This window comes from Cornus florida, unplaced genomic scaffold (genome assembly GCF_030987335.1).
Source record: "Cornus florida cultivar Cherokee Brave unplaced genomic scaffold, ASM3098733v1 CherokeeBrave_3.0.0_Hap2_Chr07, whole genome shotgun sequence".
Lineage (NCBI taxonomy): Eukaryota > Viridiplantae > Streptophyta > Magnoliopsida > Cornales > Cornaceae > Cornus > Cornus florida.
The window spans coordinates 10,187,644-10,197,814 of NW_026775577.1; the positions used below are offsets into that span (position 1 = coordinate 10,187,644).

The 10,171-nt window shown below is 31.5% G+C and overlaps 1 long non-coding RNA gene across 1 annotated transcript; it reads right to left on the bottom strand.

Annotated features, from left to right (window-relative positions):
• Window positions 1-4,298: 4,298 nt before the first annotated feature.
• On the bottom strand, window positions 4,299-5,275 carry LOC132267449 (uncharacterized). Its single transcript, XR_009469010.1, has 2 exons — window positions 5,161-5,275; window positions 4,299-4,798 (listed from the first exon to the last, which is right to left on the bottom strand). It is a non-coding gene; the product is annotated as an uncharacterized LOC132267449 (long non-coding RNA).
• Window positions 5,276-10,171: the final 4,896 nt, after the last annotated feature.

Sequence of the window (10,171 nt, forward strand, 5' to 3'; positions counted from 1 at the left end):
GCAGAAAAAAAGAAAAAAATGTTGAACTGGGTGCTGTGTCTATTTTCTCAGATTCATGCTATCTAGTTTTATTTTTTCATTCTAACTAATTACCAAAAATTGCATTTTGGATTTGATTTCATACAAGAACTTAACCACGAGTCTAGTTACCAGTGTACGACAAATCCGTTGTTCAACCAGGGGCATTCCACATCCTTGTTAAGGGCCTTGATTTTCAGTGTTCTATGTGAGTTTGCATATGCAAAATATGCAGCGGTGTGGAGACTTCTGTTTAAACCTTCCACAATTGTGTAATTAAGTCACACACAAACAAGAGATGACAATTTAAAGTCAGTATTACACACATGGATTGATCTCTCAACTGCTTTGTGATGTGCTTGTTCTTTGGATGTTCATTGTCTTGACTTTGGATGTTCAATTTCTACAGCCTTCATCCTTCCTCAATGTCTCTATTTATAGGCTGATGACATGTGTCCTCTCCTGATAAGGACATAATCAAAACTGGGCCGGGTCGGATGAATGTCATTATCTTTTATAATAATAGTATAGATATAGATATAGATATAAATTTTGTGTTACAGTTTTATAAAAACTCTTTTAATAATAAAATACATTTATTAGGGAATTTGTAATTTGAATTTATAGAAACTCTTTTAATAAGAGTATAGATTTATTAGGTAATTTGTAATTTGAATTTTATTATTTTTTTAGAAACAAATAAATAAATAGGTAATTTGAATTTTATTAATTAATTTGTAGAGTTTATATCAATTAATAAATATTTTTTTATATTAATAAATAAATATTAAAATACTGAAACACTTTGCACATTTAATAATAGTATAGATATAGATATATATAGATGCTTGCAGGGAGGGATTTGGCTTGGACTTGGCCTCAATTTTTTATATCTTTGTTTTGCATTAATAAAATTCTGGAATTCTAAAAGTGCCTACAATTGCGCGCGCTTTGGGACGCCACTATAGTCTACTTCTCCTTCTAACCGAATCACCTTTTGAATCCCTCTAAACGTATTGTGATATTCAAATTATTTATTACTATTTTACTGTAGGAAGAACCCACTATATGTATATAGATGTATTTTGTTGACAATAATAAAAGACAATGACAAGTAATTAGATAGTAGAAAGGAGATGGAAAAATGTACCTCTAGAGTGAGCAAGGAAAAGGACAACGAGGAGGGGAAGAACCCAACAATTCTTCATCTTAGGGACAAGTTTTGATGTCAAATTTACACTAGCCTTCCCATTTATAGACCACAGACTTGCTATCTATCTATGTCATCTTTAATTATCCATCAATGTGGAAGAGTCTTCATCTCAAATTAAAAGTCTCTCTCTCCTCATCCAGAGACCTACCATCTATATATAGTCATCTTCAATGGTCCATCAATGTGGTCAGTAAGTAATAGTAGGCAAAAAAAAAAATATATATATATATATATATATATATATATATATATGTATACATGTATTTATATTGGGTGAGTGTGTGTGTATGTATATATATATATATATATAGGGTCGTTGATGAATAACTTTAAAATTTCTCCGTACTAAATACGTGCATGTATTTTGCTTAATTATACAAAAAACATAAGCGAAAAAACCCTCCAGTTGATAAAAATCACCAGGCAAACGGACGATAATCTCCACTAATTAAATCGAGTAGTACACCGTTGCCATCAAGTTTATGCCAAACTCGAGAAATTACAATCGCAGGAGAATAACAAAACAAGAAAACCTCTCCCAAACAACCCGTTGGCACTACTCAGAGCAGTAGTAAAATAATACCTCTGCAAATCCGCGAAGCCAATTTCTACTCTGCGTTGTTGTGCCCTTCACCGTCCTAAATAGCTGCACAAAGCACCATTGTTGTTACGTCGACTCTGTATCTCCAAAGCCACACCTAGTTTTTAGTTTCACTTTAGGTTTCCTAAAACCTAACAAATCACGTAGTGCACCACGTGCACACTGGCCCACCAAACCGTGCACTACTAGGGCACATAATTTTAATTTTCTTTTTAATCATAAATCACGTGGGTTAGACCGCACAAATCTCCCCCCTCCACCCACGAGGGGAAAAAACCACCATGCACTCTTAGATGGAGTGCATCCCCGCCATCTTGGCGCAAAACTTAGGGAGCTACTTTGTCAACATATCAGAGGCATTCAATTGTAGCAATTGCTTCTCAATCACTGTACGTATCCAATGATACTTAACATCAATGTGCTTTGTACGTTGTACGAGAATGATACATCGCATTCTTGCTCATGTCAATAGCATTCTGACTCTCACATAATACTATGCATTCTTTTTGCTTTAACACCAATTCTGGAAGGAACCGTTTCATCCACATTAATTCTTTACTGGCTACAGTAACAACAATATACTCGGCCTCAGTTGTAGACAAGGCAACACATTTCTACAATTTAGACTGCCATGACATATGTGACGTCACAAATTTTTTCAGATTTTTTCCGGCATTTTTCTGATTTTTATTTTTATTTCCTTGGTGAATCATTTTGTGTGTCAAGCATTGGTTCTCATACCGTGTGGGTCCCAGTAAATTGTTTTAGATTTTTAATTTTCTTCCACCATTAGTTTTTTGGGTAAAGTTTAGTCACACCCCCTGAGATTTAGCAAAAGGACACTCAGATGAAACTTACCTATTTTTTAGACAAAAACAACTCCTGAAGGTTCAAAAATGAATAAAGACACCCCTTTACATAAGAAATTGACCAAATTACCCTTTAATAGTTTAGGAGACTTTTTTAACTTTACAATTTAATAAATTTGACCAATCTACCATCATGAACAACTTATGCATAAAAAAAAGTAACCAAAAAAAAAAAAAAACTTTATATTGTTCACTCTTTTTTTTTCTTTTTTTTTCTTTTTGATATTTACTTTATAAATATCCCAACTTCTAAAAAATGTAGACGTCTAAAATGATTTTTTGATCCAATACATATATTTCAAATAAATTATATTTTGTTATTACTTCTTTTCTTTTTCTTTTTTATTTTAAAATGAAGATGCTTAATTCTTTCATCTAAAAAAATTAAACCAATCTTTTTTTCTTAAAAATAAAAAATATGGTACCAGTATAACTTATGCATCTTAAATTATATATAAAATATTATGCATTTTCCAACATAAAAGGGGAAAAAAAATAATAAAACAAAGGGAAAAAAAAAAAAAAAAAAACAAAGGCATGCATAAAGTTATACTGGTACCTATTTTCTTTTATATTAGAAAATGTATAATATTTGATATAATTTAAGATGTATAAAGTTATACTAGTACCATATTTTTTATTTTTAAGGAAAAGAGATTGGTTTAATTTTTTTAAATGAAAGAATTAAGCATCTTAATTTAAAAATAAAAAAGAAAAAGAAAAAAAGTAATAACAAAATATAATTTATTTGAAATATATGTATTGAATCAAAAAATCATTTTAGACGTCTACATTTTTAAAAAGTCGGGATATTTATAAAGTAAAAAAAAGTGAACAATATAATTTTTTTTTTTTGCTTTTTTATATGCATAAATTATTCATGAAGGTAGATTGGTCCAATTTATTAAATTGTAAAGTTAAAAAAGTTTCCTAAACTGTCAAATAATAATTTGGTCAATTTTTCATGTGAATGGGTGTCTTTGTCCATTTTTGAACCTTTAGGAGGTGTCTTTGTCCAAAAAACAGCTAAGTTTCTTCTGAGTGTCCTTTTATCAAACCTCAGGGGGTGTGGCTGTACTTTACCCTAGTTTTTTTATATATTTAGTTTAATTACTTAAGTAAATTGTTTCCTTTTTTCTATTAGTTTCCTTTACAGTTTTAGTGTTTTATTTATTATAAATATACATGTATGGGAGAAAAAAAAAAAAATCAATTAATTTTTATCAATAATACTCTAATTGCTTTGGAATTTTCTTTTTCTTGTGGATTAAGATACTCTACCCTGTGGATTCAAGATTACTCCTGTGAACGAATTTATGGCTTCTACTTGCATCACAAGATGCATAATATATTAACATGCATATTGGATGCATATATAGTGTAGATGAATACAGTGGTGCATGGAACGGTCTTTTACAGACTCCAATTGTAATAATAGGTTGATTACCCAAGAAAAATAAATAAATAAAAGATTGATTAACAACAACATATCTCAGGCATGTGAAAACAGGCAAATTCCATTCGCAACAAATTTCTAACAACAGGTTCAATCAAATCCACAACACAGTAATAGACCTTATATTCATCAACAGGAGTATACAAGAGCCAGCCTTTATTTATTTATTATTTCCTGAACGTGCTTATTTAATTGATATACAAAAGAATACAAACAAAAGAAGAGATATATCCTCACAAAAAAAAAAACCGGTTACCAAAAGAAAGGCAACCAAAGACGGCCCCTAGTCAAAAAATAAATAAATAAATAAATTGAAAATCATCCAAATTTATACCTAATAACTAAAGACACTCACTCAACACAAGTTTCTCTAGCAATAATTGCCACATCCCTGCACTCATTCACTTGATATTTATGAAGAAGATGATTAAAGATCATCAATCACTGTTGCAATGACAAATTAATCAACTTCAGTTAATTTTTGTTAACATAGCAACAACAGGAATGTTCATCGACACATCCAGGATTTTTGTGCCCATCATCTTTTCCACCGCCACAAAGCTGGACGCATTTCTCTTTCGTGCACTCCGCAAGATAGCCAGGCTTGGTCTGACAAGCATATTGAGGATATTGAATGCTACCTGTTTTCATACATTAACCCACAAAAATATTAATATATAGAGTCCCATGCATACATGGTAATAACTAATAGAAGCCAAAAAATATATATCTATATATATCTGTATATATAGTTATACACGGTAGATGCATTTATATTGGCTGAGTACCGATACAAAGACAAGGCAAGGAGATTAGCCATACACAGAAATAATCTCTTACTCACACGAAGAAAGAATATATTTATTTATATTTTACACTGAGCAAGGTGACCGTTATATATATATATATATGTATGTATGTATATGTTTGTGTGTATTTTGTAGACAAATATCAAAGACAATCACGGGTCATTACATAATAGAAAGGAGATGAGAAATTTTACCTTTAGAGAAGGCAAGGAAAAGCACCAAAAGGAGGGGAAGAACCCAACAACTCTTCATCTTAGGGATAAGTACTCTTGATGTCAAAATTCACACGAGCAAGTTTTGATATCAAATTCACACTAGCTCTTCCCATTTATTACTTACTATCTATCTATAGTCATATATAATTGTCCATCAATATGGAAGAGTTTTGATGTCAAAGTCACGTACACTAGCTCTCTCCATCCACAGACCTATCTATCTATCTATAGTCATCTTCAATTGTCCATCAATATGGAAGAGTTTTGATGTCAAACTCACACTAGCTCTCTCCATCCACAGACCTATCTATCTATCTATAGTCATCTTCAGTTGTCCATCAATGTGGTCAATAAATTTGTTTCCATATATATGGTTAATTATTTTTTTAGTGTGCACACCAAATATAAATGGCCGATAAGCCTACTTGGTATCCAATTGATCCAAAAACGAATTTTGAAACATAAGAACTGCAACCTGTTGCGACAATTTGAAAAAAGAACTTTACTTTGAAAATTTTGTAAGTGTTTAAAGCTAAAACTCACCAAAGATACAAAAATAAATAAAAATAAAAAAAATAAATAAATTGTCCTCACCAACATACCTTCTATAATATGGTATTCTCAAACAAATCAAAGTTGAACGCATATTAGGTGGCATACATGCACTTCTTTTTCCATTTCGACATCAAGACTCAAAAGTATGACAAAATTTGTCAATCACAAAATTAATGTCTCACAACTTGAATTGCCTGACATTGCACAGAGAGATGTGCAGAGCCAGCCCAGTATTCTAGGAATGTGAATGCCCAACTTTCTGTTAAAGTTTCTATACTTGAGTAACAAGTTTTTCCTAATATGACTGATTGATTGTTATTATATTTCTTTTTTGACTTTCTTTGAAGTCTTTCCTTTATAATCATATTCTTGTAAAACAATAATACTTGTAGAGCAAAGTCTTTGTTATTCTTTATTTACAACTCTTTTCTAACCCACCTATAAATAGAGGTGAGTATTTATAAACACGATTAAGAAAATTCATAATAAAAAGTGATGTAGCCCTTTGGGCTTTGTGTGTTATGGATGTAAGCCCTAGTGATTGAATCACGTTATATTTGCGTATTGTTCTATCTTAGTTCTCTTTCCAACTTTTTATATATTTTAACATGGTATCAGAGTCAAGTTGTTCTTGTAACCCCATCTAGAATTTCAGGGGGAGTATTGGAATTAGTATCATGGAGCATGTTCTATATGTTTTCACATTCTTTTCAAGACGTTTCTTTAGCAAGTTGGGCATTCATGATATTCATGCTCCAACTTAAGGGGGAGTGTTGAAATATATAAATATTTCTATATAACTGTAGAGTAAAATCATCCACTAATCATGGTGATTTGGTCAATTCTTTCCAATTATAAATATTTCTATATAATGGCGGAGCAAAATCCTCCACCAATCATGGTGTCTCCTTTGAATATTGTACACGTTCCATGTATTCTTATATTTACCATGCCTAAATATAGGCTCCTTATACTCAAGCAATATATATATCTAAATAATAAAAATGTATCCCTTAGTGGCTTTTTGTCCATGGATGTAGGCCTTAGTACCGAACTATATATATGCATGTGTTTTCCATATTTTTCTCTTCTTCCCTTTTCCTATTTTCATTTCTTATTTCTGCATCCAAATTTAACATGGTATCAGAGTAAGTTTATTGTACCCTACTTTAGATCATTCTTCCACACAATTCTTCTTGATTGATTTTCTCTCCATTATCAAATTGTTAGGCAAAAATTGTTGATTTTTTGCCATCATTTTGTACGTTGCATCATTTTGTGCATTTCGATTTTCTTCATGTCAACTGAATAGTGACATCTTCGAAGGAGTCTTTTCGTGGCCATATCATTAGGGGGAGCCTCTACACCAAATATCATGCAGAGTTATTTTTTGTATGCTTAAATGCATATTATTGGTTATATGCCAAATTTCTGATCAAGTGCTCAGAATTATGTTTTTCACTCTTACAGACCCTATGTTCACTTGTGTATATCTTCACTAAATCGTTGGAATGTGATTTGATATGCAAGCTGGACATTATTTTCATACACGTTCCACCTTGAGGTGAGGGGAGTGTTAAAGTTGTAACAAAAAATATGACTAATTGATTGTTACCATATTTTTCTTTTGACTTTCTTTGAAGTCTTTCCTTTATAATCATATTATTGTAAAATAAGAATACTTGTAAAGCAAGTCTTTGTTATTCTTTGTTTACAACTCTTTTCTAACACACCTATAAATAGAGGTGAGTATTTGTAAACACAATTATGTGACATCCTCAAAGGAGTCTCTTTATGACCGTATCATCAGGGGAGCCTCTACACCAAATATCATCATATATTTTCATCTTGTTATCGCTGCAGAGTTATTTTTTGTATGCTTAAATGCATATTATTGGTTATATGCAAATTTTTGATCAAGTGCCCAGAATCATGTTTTTTACTCTTGCAGACCCTATGTTCACTTGCGTATATCTTCACTAAATCGTTGGAATATGATTTGATATGCAAGCTGGCCGTTATTTTCATACACATTCCACCTTGATGGGAGTGTTAAAGTTGTAACAAAAAATATGACTAATTGATTGTTACCATATTTGTCTTTTGACTTTCTTTGAAGTCCTTCCTTTATAATCATATTATTGTAAAACAATAATACTTGTAAAGCAAGTCTTTGTTATTCTTTGTTTACAACTCTTTTCTAACACACCTATGAATAGAGGTGAGTATTTGTAAACACGATTAAGAGAATTCATAATAAAAAGTGATGTAGTCATTTGGGCTTTGTATGTCATGGATGTAAACCCTAATGGTTGAACCACGTTATATTTGCATATTATTCTTTCTTATTTCTCTCTTCAACTTTTTACATATTTTAACAAAATCCTCCTCCAATCATGATGATCCGGTCAGATTCCTTCCAATTATAAATATTTCTATATTTCAACAAGTATTGACACGAAGACTACATGGATCAAGACTTTCTATTTAAATCCTTCCTGGTGGAGATAATAATTTTACACGAGTTTGGTGAGAGGTGTCCTTGTTTTGGAGTAGGAGTCTGATGGAGTCAGCAAAAACGAAAATGATGGCTTGTTCTTGTAATACCCCGATTTTTAAAAGGATTTATTAATTAAAATTAATTTTATTTTTTTTATTTTAATTTTTTTAACTGATACGTTTTATTAAATTAAGTGCGTAGATAAATTGTGATTTGTTTATGGTGTTTGATTTGCGAAATGCTAATGAGTGAATTGTTTATTTGATTTGTGTGTGTTTAAGCTTATTTGTATTATTTATTTAGTTATTTTATATATTTAAATTGTTTGGATTGGGTTTAAGGGAAGTTGGACTAACGGATGTGGTATTGGGCTTGAAGGAAGCCTTGTTGGGTTAGTTATTAAAGGCCTATGGTTGTGAAGATATTTAATCATTATCTTTGCAAATATATATATATATATATATATATATATATATATATATATATATATAATTATATGTATATAAATTTAATTAATTAATAATCATGTGGAGGGGTATATATGTCAATATATATATATATATATATATATATATTGATATATAGGAATAAATAATTTATTTAACTAATGATTATATATGGAAGTTAATATACATATTTATATTAAAATATATGTGTATATATATTATTTAGAAGATAAATATTATTTATTTTATATGTTAATCATAATGGGAAAAGGATTTGGTTTTTATGTGTATAAATAGATACATAAGACTTTAGGGTTAGGAGTTTTTCTCACGTTAGAAAAATAAGGGAGTCAGAGAGAGAAGAAAAAAAGGGTTAACAAAGAGGAAGCTGGATCAGAGAAAGAGGAGGCCGGATTTAGAAGAGACAGGCAAGTTCTTCTCTAGTTTTCCTCTCAGAATTCATAAACCTAGCACCTTGAGTATCAAAATCATATGGTTATTTTGTTGATTAAGAATAATTTATTAGTTGGATTATATGAGCATATTTAATCTTTACAAAATTATAGAATTAAACATGTCAATATAGGTATACCTTACTCTCATAATTTAAATTTTTGTATGTGAGGTTAGGTTAATTAAATTTTATTTTTTTTTGTAAAATTTTTATAGATTGCTTTAATCTTGTGTAGCATGATTAATTAAATTAAATAGATCTTAATTTAATTATGTATGTTCAATTAGGCCCAAAATAATTGAATTAAGCTTTGGGATTTTTCTAGAATTTTCTGGAATTCTTTTATGTTTTTTTTTAGAATTTATTTTATATATTCTGTGTATATATATTTATATATATTGTTCATACATATGCACTGGAGGATGCTAAAGAAATCGGCGCAACAAATAGGGGGTTTTGATTCAGTGAGTCGCGGAGCGCAGCACTTTGGTGCGCCTCAAATCAGGACCTTAGGATGGTCCTGATGATTTTCGGATTATCTAATGTGGGTGTGTGCATAGGTAGAAGGTGTAACCACTGATCTAGGCCCTTGGATCAATCTGGTCAACAAAGATGGGATCCGGTGCATCGCAGCGCATGGAGTTCTGTATGGGTGTGTATCTGGACCGTTGACTTAGTCCAGTCAACAACAAAATTAATCCAGTGTGACGCAACTCACCAAAGCCCGATGTTCTAGCCAACCAGAAGCAGCCACGTCCTCCAGAATGAAGAACAGGTGCGTGGGGGATCGTGTACGGCCCGTGGAGGCGCGTGAAGATACCCGTCAGCTTGTGGTGGCGCGTGGAAGTGCGTACAGTGAGTCTAGGAGCGTGGGTCGGCGCGTGGAGGCGCGTGCAGAGGTGTTTGAGGACCAGGAAAGCTTTTGTGGGGTCTAGTGATTTATCAGAGTTGGTTTTTAAACTGTTGGGGTTGACAGCAACCGTTAGAGTATGCGTTAGTGGTATTTTGAGAACCATATAGTGTCACTATGGTATT